At 47.1% G+C, this 18,056-nt stretch overlaps 1 long non-coding RNA gene across 1 annotated transcript; it reads left to right on the top strand.

Moving 5' to 3' along the window:
- The first annotated feature begins 9,226 nt into the window (after positions 1-9,226).
- On the top strand, positions 9,227-16,263 carry LOC122664372. The gene is made up of 3 exons (XR_006333330.1): positions 9,227-9,241; positions 10,599-10,601; positions 16,116-16,263. It is a non-coding gene; the product is annotated as an uncharacterized LOC122664372 (long non-coding RNA).
- Positions 16,264-18,056: the final 1,793 nt, after the last annotated feature.

Below are 18,056 nucleotides of genomic sequence, written 5' to 3' on the forward strand. Positions count from 1 at the left end.
AGATCAAAGAGAATTTGGTGTTTCTATCACTTCTCTATGTTATATGAGTGTACAATAGACCAGAACGAGATGAGAAAGATAAACTAAATTATGAGAAGGTTGTAGCAATTGTTGAGATGACAAGTAGCGGGGGAGGGTAGAGAAGAGTGGTTGAGGTGGGGGCGATGGGGACTCAGATGTAGGGGAAAGGGATTGAACACATGGCGTGGGGTTGGGGAGGGCAAAGAAGCCGAGGATGGGGATGGAGTTGATGAGAGCGTGATGGGATGGGGTTGCAGGGGAAGGGAGAGGGAGGGTGTAGGGCAATGTGAGAGGATTTATGGCGAGGGATGATGTGGCTTCTGAGGAGGAAGATAAGAGGAGGTGATGGGTCCCACATAATATGATTAAAAATGAAATTATTGAATAAAAATATAAAAAAAAAATACATGGAGAGAAGATGAAATGACGTGGGGGTATTTTAGGAAGTACAATTTTGTTTTTCATAAGCAATAACTAACTTTGGGGATTAAGTAAATCTTTTCAAAATGGAAACTAATGGATGAAAAATAAATTTTAGATCTACTTATCTTGTAATTAATTTTTTTATCTAGTAGATCTAAGAAATTTTCCCAAAAAAATTACCATACCATACATGCCTTTCTTGCTCCTATAAATAAGTGTATGAAACATTATTCCTTTCATCCATTAGCATTGTGGGATTGAACAATACCCACTATTATTTGAATTTTTATCCTATCCTGTTACTGCACGGTGCAGTGCTGCATCGTGCAGTGGCTGCAGAGGCCATGTGCACTATGTGAGGCCCACTATGCCATATGGCCTCTGCAGCGCCGCACGATGCAGCACTGCACCGTGCAATAACAGGAGAAGATAACGATTCCTATTATATATTCTTTTTTTGGGTAGAAATACCCACCACTACTTTGCCCTTACAAAGAACAAGTATATAAATGTTGGTGTTCAAACCTCATGGAATACAATGAATAAATTAAGGGTGTACCGAGTGTACAAGACTTCTGCCACTGCGAGGTCTAGGGAGGGTCATAATGTATGTAATCTTACCCCAACTTTGCATAGAGTAAGGGTGTTAAATGTTTTGGTTCAGCATACTAAAGGGTAGAAACCAAAACCAAACAATACCCACTATTAGTTTTTTTTTTTTTTTTTGGGGGTAGAAATACCCACTACTACTTTGCCCTTGGAAAGAACAAGTATAAAAATGTTGGTGTTCAAACCTCATGGAAAACGATGAATAAAGGGTGTACTAACGTACAAGATGAATAAAGGATGTACCCAGTGCACAAGACTTCCACCACTGTGGGGTTTGGGAAGGATCATAATGTATGCAACTTTATCGCTGCTTTGCAGAGAATAAGAGTGTACGTTAAATAGGGATGTAAAGCGGATCGGATTCGGATCGGATACGGATCGGATGTGATCGGAGCGGATATTCCCTGGCCGAATACGGATACCTCTAAAGCGATTCGGATGCGGATCGGATTCGGATTTTCGACCATCCGTTTACATATCGCCTTGTGTAACCGGACCTTCCTCCCCCTAGCGGATACAATTCTCTCTCAATCCATATCTCTTAGATCATGATTCTCTTTTCATCATATTCTAGAACTTGTTTAATCTTCAAAAACCCTAAAAATCATTATTTACTTAAATTTTTATTATTAAGTATTCGGATTTTTTTTCGGACGGATTTTAATCGGAGTATTCGGATTATTTTCCGGATATCTCTAAACGAATACGGATGCCCCTAAACGAATACGGATGCGAATTCGGATTAGGATTTCGGTTATCCATTTACATCCCTAACGTTAAATGGTTTGGTTAAGCATGCTAAAGGGTAGAAACCAAAACCAAACAATAAACGCTTTAAAAAATGAAACCTAAAGTGTTTACTAAATGCGGTTAAAATAGTTTTATTAGGGTTTTTTGTAATTTTTTTTTATTTTAATGCCTTCTTTCTTTTTAATTTGTATTGAAATTAATGTAATTTTAACATTAAATTGAATTGTATTGTTTATTGTTATATATTTTCTTTTAATAATTGTAAGGTCAGTAATATACTAATCGATTTTAAATGGTTCGATTCAATTTAAATCATTTAACTAAATGATCTCAATTTTGAAGCAAAAAATAAACTATTTATTAAACAGTTTCACAATTTCGATTTAAACAATTCATTAGTGAGTAGAGATGGAGTACAGCTAAGCCACAAAGCCTCCTAGGAGATCATGATTAATTTGGAATCTTTAATGTTAGGAAATGATATGATAGACTGAACTCTTCATCAAGTATGAGATAACTCAATGCAAAAATTGTTACATTTGAATATGTTTACTTCTTATGCTAGGAAAACGATATTCAGAGAGATTTCAATGGCGTGGTTTATGTTGTGTTTATGGTTTTGAAAATGCAACATTGGCTAATTACATTTCCATCCTCGCACCTCATATTTATGCTTTTTTTTTTTTTGTTTGGTAAACACCTCATATTTATGCAAAGCCATGAAAAATGCATTTTGGATAAATGCTTCAAAATTATCAGTTTTTAATAGATGCAACCATTTTAAAATTTCTAATTTTTAGTGGACTCCAAAGGCAATTTTCATGATGGAAATGGGATTTTCATCTTTCATGAGAGACAGGGTTATCATTTCACAACTCTCTATGTCTGGGCCAGCATTGCCTCTTAGGGTTCTTTTTCCGAAAATAAATATCTGATCACTTGAGTAGGGAGCCCTGGTCCATACCAATCCACAATTTTTGGTCCACATGATTTGCTGCATTTTTCTAAGATCACCCTTTTATCAAGAGATTGTCATCCTTTCAATTTTTTTAATTTTTTTTTGTTTTTTGGTAAAGTCATCCTTCCATTTGATGGAGCAAAACTGGAAGTGAACTGCAATTTTCTGATTATTTTGACACAATAAAAAACTGAACATTCACTAGAACTTTCTGAATTTGAATGACAGTTGGGTATGGAACATTGCTTATCTCAATCTTTTTGGTGCATATGGATGGAATGTTTTAGCTTGGCCCTTTATTTGTTTGATTATGATCGCATAAATGTGATACAATCTTGACTACCATTCAAGTTGTTGCATTTTGGTATTGAAGATCTAACTGTTTTGCAAGAAGCAGAGTATTATGTTGAGAGAGATAGAGAGAGAGAGAGAGAGAACATTAATGGTGGGTAGAGACTAGAGAATGTTGATTCCAGCAGTATTGGTCTAGCAAGAGCTCTGCAACTATTGTGATTTTAAGATTTTTTTTAATTTTTTTTGGTAAAGAGAATTTATTAACACTGGAACAAAGTTTCAGAAAAATCGGCATACAAGGCAAGATGAATAAAGGGGGAAGGGGAGTGAAGCCAAACAAGATCAGCTTGAACAGAAGCACCAACAGTCGCCAATCTATCTGCCACGGAATTGGCTTCTCTAAGAATGTGAATGAAGAAAACATTTTGGAAATCAATCTTGTGATTTTAAGATTTCATAGTGTGGATTGTTAACAAAAGTTGAACTTCATTTGTCTCCATTTACTCCAAACAAGTGGGCCTCCCCAAGTGCGATGAATTGTCAGTGTTGGTTGATGTGACCCAAATTGCCATGCCAGGTTTACCCCTTGGCATGTCTGAATTAATGGCTAATGTAACAATAAATATTGGGAGTGGAAACTTCCATACTAAGTGTTAGTGTGAATTGTAACCCCCATTTCCTTGATGGAAGAAATGAGAATACAATGGTTCATATGATCCTTTTGAGGGAGAGCTTATTGCAATAATCTATTTATGTTGCGAGGTTGAAATGATAATTTTGTAGAAACTAGAAATCATATAGAGAATTGGTTGTAGGTTAGAGTTTGAGTTTGAGTTTGAGTAGTCTTTTAATCACAACCTTATCCCAACAACAACCAATAACATTGTTATCATGGTAACAGTAAATTCGAAGCACTTGCAAATTGAATTGGTGTAGTTCCTCATATTTTTTAATCATCCATTTGTTTTTGTAATAGGTTTTCAAAGAATTTCATAAATCACATTGTCAACTCTGCAAAGTTTTATTAATTTGACATGTATGTAGGGGATCCTAAATGGTACCAAATCACAAATTTTGGTATTTCTTGATTAACTTTGCGAGCTATTAGAATCGTATGGAAAAGGATCTTTATTATCCTAACAAAAGGAGAGAGTACTCATGATGTTTTTGCATTCATCTTAATAATTTGTAATCTCGTTTATTTTTTTGTCTTTCTATTATATTACATTTTTTTTTCTTTTAACAAGGTAAAATCATGTCATTTAATTTGTGTATTCAAAGCGTAAGATAATGTTTTTTGGGATTGACAGGATGGTAACTCATTTTTAAATTATTTTAAAAATATTTCTTGTCGTTTACTACAAAACTAGAATTAAGTTTTGTTCAATGGTGGAAAAATGAAGGTATATATCCTTTTCCACTAGTGATGTGACCCTATGATTAAACTCATTCGTCGTCACTAGCTCTCATCTTATTATATAAGGCCAAAATACCCTTTTCCATACAAATCAAAACTTTTAAGAATGCGAACATTAAAAAAAAAACTTACATGTTTTAATTACAGGTATATAGGGGTGAGCTTCTAACTCAGTGGCAGGTGGTGTTGCGTGTGAAAACCTCCGGTGCTTGGTTCGCCCGTGGATGAACCCGCAAAAACCAAGCAATGAGCGCAAGAGGCCGTGTGGCTCGGCCTAGGACTCTCCGATGCTCAAGTCGGGTCTCCAACGCGACAACAGAATCGTTAGTAGAAAGCAAGATGATGAATGGTGCTCCATACCAGGTATTTATAGAGTGAGGATGAGATGAGGCGGTTGGGAGAGTCCCAGTATGGTAGGAGTTCTTCTTTTGGAAGGCTCTCTCGCGTAGAGCGGAGTGGAGAGCTATTTTCGAGGTCGGACCCTTATTAAGGTAAGAGTCCATGTAAGCTGTGATTTCGTATTGCGCCAGGATCGTGGCTCGATCCTTATCCCGTGATTCTCGGGATGTCCGACGTGGCCCGCGATCCCGGTGGGGCGCTATGGTAGCCTCGTGGAGGAGGGCTCGGCCTAGGAGGTCGGCACTGGTAGGTCGGTCTTGGCGATCACCTCGGCACGGGAGGTCGGTTTGAGAGGTCGGCTGTTAGGTCGGTCTCGCGATCGGCTCGGCCTAGGATGTCTGTGTATGCTCGGTCGGGAGTTTATGGCCGACTTGTGTGAGCTCGGCCTTAGCCCCGCCTGACTTGTGCGAGCTCGGCTCGGCCTCGGCTTGGTGCTCGGCCTGCGCTTCGATTCTCGGCCTGCTGCCGGTGCTCGGCCCAACTCGATTCTCGGACGAGGTCGGGTCGGCCACGTGGTAGCCTCTCGATAGGTGGGGTGTTTTATGCCTCATCACAGCCCCCACTCATCGGTGTCGGCTCGGCGTTGATGAGTGAAGTTTCTGGGCGCTTTCTAGAAGATTCTTGCGGTTGGGCCGAGGTTATTTATTGCTGCGGATTTGACGTTGCGCGATCCGGCGGTTGGGTGTCCGTGCCCACGTCGGCCGAGTCATTATGGCGGGCTCGGGAATTGGCGTCCTTTGATCGGGCCGTTGGATCATGTTGATCTCGGTCGGCCGTTGGATCGATAAACCCCAAGGATTATAAATAGGCGACTCCCAACTATTCATTCTTCACTGCTCTAAGTTATTGACTTCTCGGCAAGTTTGGAACCGTCAACTCGGTAGATCTCGCGTCGTTTGCTTGCTCATGATCGACTCGGCGAAGCTTCGTTCGTGATCGACTCGGCCGTCATTTCGTTCCCGCTCAGCTCTTCTTCAACAGTAAGTCTTCTCCGCCCGTATGTCGGTTGGTAGTAGTCCTATGGGCGAACCGCTCGCCAGGCGCGAGAGGGCGCGAGTCCGAGCCGAGAACTCCCCGTCCGCCTCCAACCATAGACTGTTGGGCTCGACCTCGACGAGCCCGATGTAGTGGAGCCGTCGGCCGAGGTGGCCGAGCCCCGTTACCGTGGAGTTTGACCACGCGGCCCAATCCATAGCCGCAGACCGGGCCGAGAACTCCGGGTCGTCCTCATCCGAGGAGGAATCAAGCGAGGAGATTCGTCCGAGATGGGGTTGGCTCGAAGCTCGTCTATCGACGCCCGAGTCCGAGGAAGGCAGTGTCGGCACCGCCCGAGCACAATCACGGAGGCCGACCTCGACTATCCGAGGATGACCTACGCCATCCCCGAGGACATCCAGCTCGAGTTCCTAACCCCGGGAGATGGCCTGCTTCATTAGGCCCGGCGAGGTGGCTCTGTGCGAGACACCCTTCAAGTATGCGTTCGGGCTCCCGTTCTCGGCTGATGGACCAGATCTTGGACCACTTCCATTTGTCTCCTGGTCAGTGGTGCCGAACTCTTGGCTGGCCGTGTACGGCTTCTACGCTTTGTTCGTGAGATGGGCCGAGGTGCGGCGTGGCGCTTTTCTCTCGGCTCTTCTTCTGAAGAAGTCTCCCGAGAAGGGGTGGTATTACTTGCCGCCGATCGGGGAAGAGTGCGGCTCTAGGCGGCCACAAATTTCTGGTCGGCACGCCGACCTTCAACAAGTATTGGAAGCCCCGTTTTTCTTTGCTTCTATTCCCAACAGCCCTCTCCGAACCGAGTGGAAGGAGATGAACCTGAACTATGTAAATAGGGTACTACCCCCGACCGAGAACGAGATGACCTCGCTCGACCTAATCCCCACGTCCGCCCCTTCGATGTCCTCGGCTTCAGGACGAGGGGTTTCTTGAGTTGGCATATGACCCTGGTAGGAACCCTTGTCGAGCTTGTCTCTGTTGTCCGAGCCGACCCCTTTACTTAGTTTTCTTTTCTTTTTCGACTCGTTTTTTTTTCATGTTTTCGGTTTTTCTTGCGGTGGTCGGTCACATTCCTCCAATGGACCAGCTCGGCTAAGGGCGAGACCATCGCAGATAGGAAAAAGAAAAATGCCGAGAAGAAACCCGGGAGAGTCCTCCAAGGCCTCCAAGGGCAAGGCCGTGATGCCGGGACCGTCGGACGCGGTGATCGGTCTGGAGGCGAGAAGAACACGGGTCCAGTGGGTCTCCGAGGAAAGGAAAGGCCGAAAAGGCGAGAGGAGCCCGCCGAGAGATATCAAGTGTCAAAAGCTCTCGGTAAACTTGACGAGTGGCGGCCTTCCGCCCGTGGCCTCTCCCACCAACATCTCCCGATACATCTGGGGAGGGCTTGCCAATAATGTCCCCGTGAGGCCGACCGGTGCCTCTTTCGGGGGACTCGCCTGGCGTGGCCGCTCACGCCAAGGAATGGCTTGATGCGGTCGGCTTCAGCCGACAAGGAGAAGCTTGAGGCGCTGTCCGACCCCAAGCTCCTCTCCACCCTATTCCAAGATTTTAACATGGTAAGTTCTCTTGTCGGCTTTTGTAATTAGATATGATCGGGTAATTTGTCTTGAATTTGGTTCTCATGCTTTTTGGGGTTCGCCAAAGCAATGGAGACCATGCTCCGCTTGAGCGGCTCTGACCGAGAACTATTCTTTGGACGTCCAGTGCAAGAAGGCTTATCGGGACGCCCGAGATGCCGTTCGAGGCGTCGGGAGACCCAAGAGAAGCTCACGCCGCGAGGCCGAGTGGAGAGCTCTCGGCCGAGGTGGCTAGGCAGAGAGAGAAGGTCCGGCTCTGCAGGCTCGGCTCGCCGAGGTGAAGGAGAAGGCCAAGGAAGATCTGGCCACGGCTCGAGCGCGGCAATCGGCGACTATCTCCAATCGGAGGAGTACGCCGATATCGCCATGAGATCGCAAGCCTCCCTTCGCCGAGGGTTTTGAGGCAGGCCGAGCTGAACTTTTGGCCGAGATCAGGCGGCGACCCAGATCTCAATCTCTCCCATTTTGATGATGATGCGACTACCTTCGCGGGGAGATGGGAGATGAGGAGGGAGCCGAGGTCACCCAAGCTCTACCCCTTGAGGCACCTACTCCGCCGACATCCTACCTTGGGGAGCTGGACCCCAAGACCTGCCGCCGAGCCCATCACGTGGACGCTTCCGAGGTCGCCTCCAAGTCCCCCGCCGAGGAGACGGAGATGTAAAAATATTTATTTTTTTGACTCTTGAATCATAGTAGCTTGCCGTCTTCTGTTTGTACGCCCCGTTCCGAAGTAGGGTATTTTCTCGGACTTCATCGAGGAAGTCAAGATTTGCTCTCAGCCCATCTTCATAGGTCTTTTCATCGAAGTTGAGCACTCGGTATGATGAGGCCATAACTTCAACCGGTGAGAGGGCTTCGGTCCCATAAGCGAGGCGAAATGGACTCTCCCGGTTGGAGTTCTTACGATCGTCCGATATGCCCATAGGACGCTTGGGAGTTCTTCCACCCATCTCCCCTTGGCCTCATCCAACCTTCTCTTAATGCCGGCGAGTAATGTTCGGTTGGACACTTCTACTTGTCCATTTGCTTGCGGATGAGCTACCGAGATGGGTCGGAAGTCAATGTGGAAGTGCTCGCGAGAACTCTCGGAAGGCCGGGTTGTTGAATTGCGCGCCATTAGCGGTGATGAGAACTTTCGGTAGTCCGAACCGGTAGATGACCTTATCTCGGAAAAATTTCTCCATGTTCTTCTCGGTGATGGTGGCAAGGGGCTCGGCCTCGACCCACTTGGTGAAGTAATCGATCGCTACTACTACGTATTTTCTGTTTCCGATGCCGGGGTGAAATCTCGAGAATGTCCATTCCCCACATAGCGAATGGGATTGGGCTCAGCATTGAGCTTAACTTTGTTGCTGGTCGGCTTGGGATTGGCGCGACAGTTGGCACTTCTCACATGTCTTCACGTATCTCATGGCCTCTTCTTGCATTCTTGGCCAATAGAATCCTTGCCGAAGTATCTTGTATGCAAGAGCTCGGCCGCCCATGTGACTCCCGCATATTCCCTCATGCACCTCGGCTAGTGCATACTCGGCCCCCTTCGGTCCCGGACATCGTAGAAGAGGGACCGAAATTGCCCTTTGTAGAGTACTCCGTCGATCATCGAGTACTTGGAAGCTCGGATCTTGACCTTCCTTGCTTCGTCTCGGTTCCCGGGAGCGGTCATTCTCCAAGTAGTTGACAATGGGGTCCAACCACGTCGGCCCGTCCTCTTCAATGTGCTTTACGCTTTCTTCTTGTAAGGATGGCTTCTCCAATATTTCTATGTATCTGTGACCGGCTGAGGTATTGGAGGTCGGCCTCGGCCAACCTGGATAAGGAGTCCACCGTGGCATTCTCTTCTCTCGGTATTGAGTCATCTCAAAGTGCTCGAACTCGGAGATCAGATCTTGGGCTCGGCCCAGGTATGCTACCATCCTTTCGTCTTTCGCCTCGTAGTCTCTGTTGACCTGGTTGACCACAAGTTGGGAGTCTCCTCGCACCTTCAACCGCTTTATGCCCATAGCTTTCCGACTGAAGTCCGCTAGAAGGGCTTCATACTCGCCTCGTTGTTCGAGGCGGGAAACTTGAACCTTAGGGCATATTGGACCAAAAAGCCTTGGGGCTTACAAGTATTAGGCTGGCCCCGCTTCCTCCGGAGTTGCTTAAGCCGTCGACATTCATGGTCCAAATCGGGTCGACCGTAGCCCCAACCTCCTCGATGTCTTTTCTTCTCCTGCCTCATGTTCGAAACTCGTGCATTCGGCGATGAAGTCGGCAAGGGCTTGTTCTTTTATCGCCGTCCTCGGTCGATAGCTTATATCGTATTCACTTAGCTCAACCGCCCAGAAATCAGCCGTCCCAAAACGTCGGGTTTTTGCAATATCTTCTTGAGTGGCTGGTCGGTCGATACCGCGATCGGATGAGCTTGGAAGTACGGCCTTAGTTTCCTTGCAGCCATGACTAGAGCGAATGCTACCTTCTCGAACCCGAATACCTTGTCTCGGCATCAACAAGAACGTGGCTGATATAGTATATCGGCCTTTGAGTTCGACTCTCTTCTCTCGATCAACACCGCACGACCGCTACGGGAGTGGCGGCTAAGTAGATTTGAAGCTCCTCTTTTGGTTGGTCGGTGAGAAGAGGCGGGTTCTCCAAATATTTCTTCACTCTTCAAAAGCTTCCGGCATTCGGACGACCGAGATAAAGTCTTTTGGGTTCGGATATTCTTTAGGGCCTTAAAGAACGGTAGGCACTTGTCGCCCGATCTCGACATGAATCTCGCCAACGCCGCCACACGTCCGTTTAGGCTCTGTACTTCTCGGATCGTCCTTGAAGGACTCATCCCTTGGATGGCTCGATTTTTGCGGATTGGCTTGATGCCTCGATAGAGACCATGAAGGCGAGGAATTTTCCCGAGGTTACGCCGAATGCACACTTGGCGGGATTCAGCTTCATCTGGTTCTTCCTCAATACGCCGAAGGCTTCTTCCAAGTCGGCCAAGTGGTGCTCGGCCTTCAAACTTTTCACCAACATGTCGCCCACGTAGACTTCCAGGTTCTTTCCGATCTGCCCCGGAATATATAGTTCACGAGGCGCTGGTATGTCGCTCGGCATTCTTGATCCGAACGGCATGACCTTGTAGCAAAAATTCTCTTGGTCGATTCGGAAGGCCGTGTACGACTCGTCCTCCTCATGCATCATGATTTGGTTGTAGCGGAGTACACGTCCATGAAGCTCGGCATCTCGTGACTGCCATGGCGTCGATCAAGAGGTCGATCCGAGGTAATGGGTATTCATCTTTTGGGCAAGCCTTGTTGAGGTCGGTGTAGTCGCACACATTCTCCACTTCCGTTTGGTTTAGGGACCATGACGAGCGTTAGCCAACCAGGTCGGGAATTTCTCCTCTCGGATGAATCGATCGCGAAGCTTCTCCACCTCTTCTTTGATTGCAGTTTGTCGATCAAGTGCGTAGTTCCTTCTCTTCGCCGGATTGGTTTTCGACCGAATCCACATGGAGTCGGTGCTCGGCTATATGCAGGTATGCCGACATGTCGGCGGACCAGGCGAAGACATTGGCGTTCGCTTTTAAGAAAACTCCGAGCCGCCTCCTTTGATCTTCATTTAGTAGTGATCCGAGCTGGTCCACCTTTTTGGGTCATCTTGACTGAGATGAAGTGGGGTCAGGTCTTCCACGGGTCGTCCTCTTCTCTCGATAAGCTCATCCCGCTGATCTTAGGGAGATGCTCGCGTACATGGCCATTCCTCGAACATTACCATTGTTTTGCTTGACGAAGTAGCGTAGCACTCTCGTGCCTTCTTTCGATCGCCTCGGACCTCGCCACACCGTTCTCGGTGGAGAACTTCATTTTCAAGTGAGTCGGGAGATGATGGCTTGGAGGGCGGTCAATGAAGGACGGCGAGTATGGCATTGAAAGCCACTACCGACCGTACCACCATGAATTTGACTTGGATCGTCGCCTGGCATGGAGCTTGCCCAATTGTGACTAGTAGATCGATCGAGCCCTTGATGGTCGCGGCGCTCCCGAGAACCCGTGAAGCGAGGTGCCTTCGGGCTTAGCGCATCGTCGCCAAGCCAAATTGCCGATGCGCTTCTAGTGACATAAGGTCCACGGATGCGCCGGTATCGACCAATACACGGTGGGCCGGGCCTGTTCGCAATTTCTACCGCACCACTAAAGCATCGTCATGAGGTAAACTTATACCTTCGAGGTCGGCCGGTGAAGGAGATCGTCACCGCCGGCTTGAGTTTCTTGGCGGGCATCTCGGCCACTCCGATGAAGCGAACGTTTGCCTTAGCCTTCGAGTACTCTCTTGCCGGGCCCTCGAGGATAGTATATATGGGGCTCCCTTGTCATTGCTCGGCCCGGATCCGTCCTCCTTCTTCTCGGCTCGGACCTTGTCATCGTCTCTTTCAACTCGCTTTGTTTTCGGCCTTAGGCTCGGCTCTTCTTTGATCTCGGTCATCAGCCGCCGACCTCCACGATCTTCTCGGCCTCCTTTGACATATCGCTTCAAGTGGCCCGCTTTTATCGCCTCTTCAATTTCTCTTTTTGATAACAATCTTGGTGTCGTGACCGGTGTCCTTGTAAAATTGGCAATATTTGTTGGGATTTCGAGATGACCCCGCTTGCATCGGTCGGGGTCGGTGGATGTACCCCCATCTTGTATTTGCATCAGATCTCCTTGCGAGACGCATTCGGTGGCGTGTAGTCGGGGCTCCGTGCTCGATCCGACTGTCGGCTCGGCGATCCGTCCTTGGCCTTTTGTCTTCCCTTCTATCGCTCTGTTGTCGGCCTTTTCTTGTCGATACGACCTTCATTGCCCTTGGGCTTGGAGGACCTCGGCCATATTTTACGAACTCGTTGCACCTCTCCAAGAGCTCGGCCAGGTTTTTGTCGACTTCGGGCCAAGTCCTTGATAAGGTCCATGTCGGCCAATCCATTGCTCATAGCCGTATGGGCGGTGGCCTCATCCAAATCCTTGATGTCCAAGGATTCCTTGTTGAAGCGGGAGACGAATGCTCGGATCGACTCGTCGGGCCTTTGCTTCACGCCGAGGAGGTTGACCGTGGTCTTCTTATGTTTCATACTACTTTGGAAGCGCGTGACAAAGGCTCGGCAGAGTTGAGCGAAGCTTTTATGGAATTCGACGCAACCAGGAGAACCACGAGGTCGCCGCGCCCTTGAGGGATGTAGGGAAGGCTCGGCAAGAGGCGATCTCGGTTCCCGTACATGGTCATCATCGCATTAAAGTAGTTGATGTGATGCGTCGGGTCGGTCGCCGTCGTCAGTCGGTCGAACGGGGAGGTTTGAAACCGTTGGGTAGCGGCGCGATCATGATCTCGGGAGGATACGGGTGACGCCCGACCAAAGAGTAGGCATCCGGGTCGCTTGTTTCTTCAACCCCTCCACTTGCTCGGCCAAATCTCGTAGCCGCTTCTCCGGCTCGGTTTCAGTGCTCGGCCAATCGGCTCCTCGGCCCGGGTCGATAGGGTCGGTCGTCCCACGTGTAGTCGGCCATCAGTCACTCGGTCCTCACCATCCTTCCTTGTTCTTTTTCTTCTTGGAAGTTGGACCCTCGGGGCTCCCTGTTGTTCTTCTTGGGGAGGTGAGCTCGACGCCGGGAGTATGACGCGATCCTTCTCCGTGTCTCGGCGCGCGCCTTTCAACCGGGTCTTTCCTTTGTTCTCAAAATCTCCTCGGCGGTTCGTCCTCTCCGATCCGTCCGAGAAAATACCGACCTCCTTGCTACAAAGCCGGCCGGTTCAATTTCCCGCCCTGTTCGCGGGCTTTGGCGATGTTCTTGTTCACCCCGCCGAGCGCCTCTGGGCGCGGAGGTGGAGTCTTCGACGAGACGGGTGCGAGGATGCAGCCCGACTCGGGTCGGCCCTACGCCGGCCACCATTTTGCTGCAAGTTTCTTTCGCGGATCGAGCCGGAGGGAGCACGGCGCGGTGGCCCATCGACCCGCCTCGGGCCATCTGGTTCATGAAGGCGCGCGACATCTCGTTGGTGTGGAGCATCTGAGTTGCGCAAATCCATAACTGCCGATTATTTGCGGGGTTTAGGGTCCAAACTCTCCAGCAAGGGTGGCGGTGTGCTGGTAGGCCATTCCCGTCCAAACTTGGCTCGGCTTTGCATGCCGGTTAGCGCGGCCGTGGTTAGCGCACCTCCCCATTCCCGCTCTCTGGAGGGGGAATGGTGCCGTGATGGGCTGCGCACCACCTGCCCTAGGGGGGTCTTGTTTATCCCCGAGAGGCTTCGGGGCGGTGATCGCCTCGTCTGCACACGGGTTGCGGCTCCTCCGTACGGAAGTAGAGCCATGTTGTCGACCTCGTGTGCACCATTATTATTGCTGGGAATTGATGAGAAGCGACGATGCTTGCGATGTCGTTCCCACAGATGGCGCCAAATGCATTGCGTGTGAAAACCTCCGGTGCTTGGTTCGCCCGTGGATGAACCCGCAAAAACCAAGCAATGAGCGCAAGAGGGCCGGTGTGGCTCCGGCCTAGGACTCTCCGATGCTCAAGTCGGGTCTCCAACGCGACAGAATCTGTAGTAGAAAGCAAGATGATGAATGGTGCTCCATACCAGGTATTTATAGAGTGAGGATGAGATGAGGCGGTTGGGAGAGTCCTAGTATGGTAGGAGTCCTTCTTTTGGAAGGCTCTCTCGCAGAGAGCGGAGTGGAGAGCTATTTTCGGGTCGAGACCCTTATTAAGGTAAGAGTCCATGTAAAGCGTGATTTCGTATTGCGCCGGATCGTGGCTCGATCCTTATCCCGTGATTCTCGGGATGTCTTGACGTGGCCCGCGATCCCGGTGGGCGCTATGGTAGCCTCTCTGTGGAGGAGGGCTCGGCCTAGGAGGTCGGCCGGTAGGTCGGTCTTAGCGAGTCACCTCGGCTGGGAGGTCGGTTTGAGAGGTCGGCTGTTAGGTCGGTCTCGGCGATCGGCTCGCCTAGGATGTCCTGTGTATGCTCGGTCGGGAGTTTATGGCGACTTGTGTGAGCTCGGCCTTAGCCCCCGGTGACTTGTGCGAGCTCGGCCTCGGCCTCGGCCCGGTGCTCGGCCTGCCCGAGTGCTCGGCCCAACTCGATTCTCGGATCGAGGTCTGGTCGGCCACGTGGTAGCCTACGATAGGTGGGGTGTTTTATGCCTCATCAAGTGGCTAGACAGTTGGACCTAACATAAGTTTGACCCTCTTACCCCCTCTCCCATGAAAGGTAGAAATCCCACCTACGTACTCATGTTTTCTTGCACGTTCCCATTGTTCCTCACGTTGGATTAGAAGTACTCTCCCATATTGAAATCTCTACCCCTCTCATAATATAATAATAAGTGAGACCCAATAGGCCCCTTTGCTGGCTCTAGTGGACCCATATCAGTGAGAGAGAGAGAGAATTTCGCAGAGCTTTTTGTGAGGACAAATGAATGGATTTGAAGCATATTATGCTCCGGAAAGAAGAGAATAAATTGACCCACACCACACCCTACATAAAGAGAAGGGCCCGCTATCTTAGGTTGCATCTCACGACTTTGAACAATACCATTCCCCTCATTAATGCAATCTTGAAAATATATTTATAATTCACCGAGTCAAACTTATCTAATTTACCCTCCTTTGTCAGTGTGGAAATCCAATCCAAAATTTGACCCTCCTATTATTTGGGTAAATTATATATATCACCCTTGAGGTTTGACGAAAGGATAATTTTATCCCTCAGTTTTAAAAAATTCTTTGTACCCCCCTGAGATTTACAAACGGTAACAAATAAATCCATTCCGTTAGTTCATGACTAACTACGTCAAAATTTAGATCTGAACTGACTAAATTACCCTTATAAAAAAAAAAACAAAAAAAACCTGCAACTCATCTTTCCCAAAATCGATTGGGGAAGATGAGTTGCAGGTATGGGAACACCACTATGTCGGTCTGAACTCTAAATAAGGCATTTGTTGTCAATCCATGGCAAATAAAGACCAAAACTGCCATTTCCACCTCTAACTCACCACCGTGCACCATCAATAGATGCATCAGTTTAGAGGTTCCCTGAACCTTTTCTTCTAGCTATCTTCATGTGCACATCCTACACACCACAGCTTCCTATCTTTTTCAAGAAGAAATAAAGCAACGATTGAACTGAACCCCCAAGGCGGCCAGGCCCCATCCCTCCTCTCTCTCTATGCAATCTCTGTTTCTCTATTTCTCTCTATACGATTGAACGGTTACAACTTCTTTTCGGCTCTGTTGTGGGTTTTCTTCTCAAGGTAAAAAGTGTTGAAGAAGATGATGGTTTGAGGACTGCAGAGTGTTTGAGAGGAAGATTGCTTGCAGAGAGAACAGCATCAAGGGCTGCAAAAGAAGAGGCAGAGCTAATGAGTAACAAAGTTTGTTGCTTTTGCAATCTGTAGTAATCTTTGTAACCGTTCTTCCTTCTCGTACAGTTCCTTGATTCTTATACATTTTATTGCAGTAGATTGAAGATTTTATTTACCCTAATAAGATCTGCAACTTTTCATTGCTTTAGATTGATTTGGATGCCCTTCCTTTTTCATTGTTGATTCTGTCTTACAGTTGATAGAGTTGGAGAAACACATAAAGGCAGAGATAGAGGCCAAGAATAGAGCCGGCGAGCCTCAGGCATAAGAAATTCGAGGCTATTGAGCCCACCGACATACTCCGGCAATGAACCAGAGATGACGTTGTTGGAGAGAACAAGTGATTGAAGCTCAGAAGCGTTGAACAACGAGGGCGGGTAGAGTTCCATTGAAGGAATTATTGGAGAGATCGAGATGATGAAGGTGTTCGATCATGCCCAGACCTTCTTTTTGTTGAGATAGTCCAATAGATTGCCCCATCTCAGTCAACATCTAATCGACAGATTGCCCCATTATAGACGAATAAATCAGAGTTTAGGGTTAGAGTTTGATTGTGAGGATCTTGAGGGAGATGGTGATGAGGGTGGAGTAGAGAGTGATGGTGAAGATGTTCATGATTCGGTTCAGGCCAAGAGGTTGAAGAGGAGTGATTGAGTGGCAAACGTGTAAAAATCAAAATCAAAATCAATGGGGCGTTGGGATGGTTGCAACTCATCTTCCCCAAAATCGATTGGGGACGATAAGTTGCAAGTTTTTTTTTTTTTTTTCCTTCTTAAAAGGGTAATTCCATCCGTTCAGATCTAAATTTTAACTCAGTTAGTCATGAACTAACGGAATGGATTTATTTGTTACCGTTTGCAAACCTTAGGGGGTACGCAGAATTTTCCAAAATTGGGGGGTAAAATTATCCTTTCGTCAAATCTCAAGGGTGATATGTGTAAATTATCCTTTTTTTTTTAATTAGTTATTCAATTTTACAAATTTTAAAATTAAAATTTTGATTTCAACATAAGAGGAATGCAACATTCCTTGAGATTATTATTTTTTTAAAATAACAGTTTCTATTGTCCATACACTTGACAAAAATAGATTAATCTTTAAGACAATGATCAATATACCATATAGATATGCCGAAATATGAAATTAATATAAGAATCAAGGGGGAAAGATGGATTATAACATCGTTCGTTCTCATGCTGTCTCTCTCTCTCTCTCTGTCTCTCTCTTGTTCTCATGCACACACACTCTCTCTCTCTCTTTTTGTCCATCCCTGTCTCTCTTCACCATGTGAATCCTCATATATACAAAACCGCGTAAGGCACTCTCTCCCACATCTCTATTGAATTGACATACGAAATTTCAATACGTCTCCCCCATTTTATGTTAAGTTGGAGTTTACCTTTTTGACCTTCACTGCCCCCTATTTTCATTCAAGTCATGGTTTTAGGAATAAATATTGTATCCGTATCGGTTGATTTGTATTGATATTAACTATGATCGATACCAATACTGTGAACTAAATTCACGATCCACATGCAATGATAATCATTGTATTAGGGTACGATCTTTTGTATTCCATCGCTTACATAAGAGGGCTGATTCTGAAATGACCTGTATGGATATTTTTGTAAATTATCTATATGAAGGGTTTTTGTTTTCTTGTAATAAATCTGAGAAAAAATGTGAAGGCAAACGCGATCATAATCCTATTTTCTATTGATAGTGAATCGGATCTTATCACACCTTGGAATATATTAATTAAATTTAGGACTCATATTCTCTGTGCCGCAGTGTAGGCTGTGCCCAGATACATGGGCCTACCACTCAGGAGGTAGGGTGATCATTGCATCCACCCCCAAGTGTCTAGGCGCAGACTGCGCACTGGCACAGAAAACATTCTCCCTTAAATTTTGCACTCCATAAAGCAAGCTAGCACAGTTGGAGTATACGAACCCTGAACCGTTAAGATATTTAGCAGGAAGCCCCCTTATATAGTTAAATTAGGAGGACCGTCAGTTTAGAATAATTTTATTACATTTTCTATCATTTTTAAAGAAAAAGAAAAATTCCACAACGTTGGCTCCTTTTGACCAGGGTCAGTGGCGGAGATTATGGACCATGTAATTATACTACTACTACTACTACTACTTACTACTTTCGTATCGTTTCGTAAATTCACGAGATGAGAAGGAACAATGTACGAGAAATTCAAACTCAAACTCGGGGCT

The sequence above is a fragment of the Telopea speciosissima genome, chromosome 6, assembly GCF_018873765.1.
Source record: "Telopea speciosissima isolate NSW1024214 ecotype Mountain lineage chromosome 6, Tspe_v1, whole genome shotgun sequence".
In the NCBI taxonomy this organism is placed as follows: domain Eukaryota; kingdom Viridiplantae; phylum Streptophyta; class Magnoliopsida; order Proteales; family Proteaceae; genus Telopea; species Telopea speciosissima.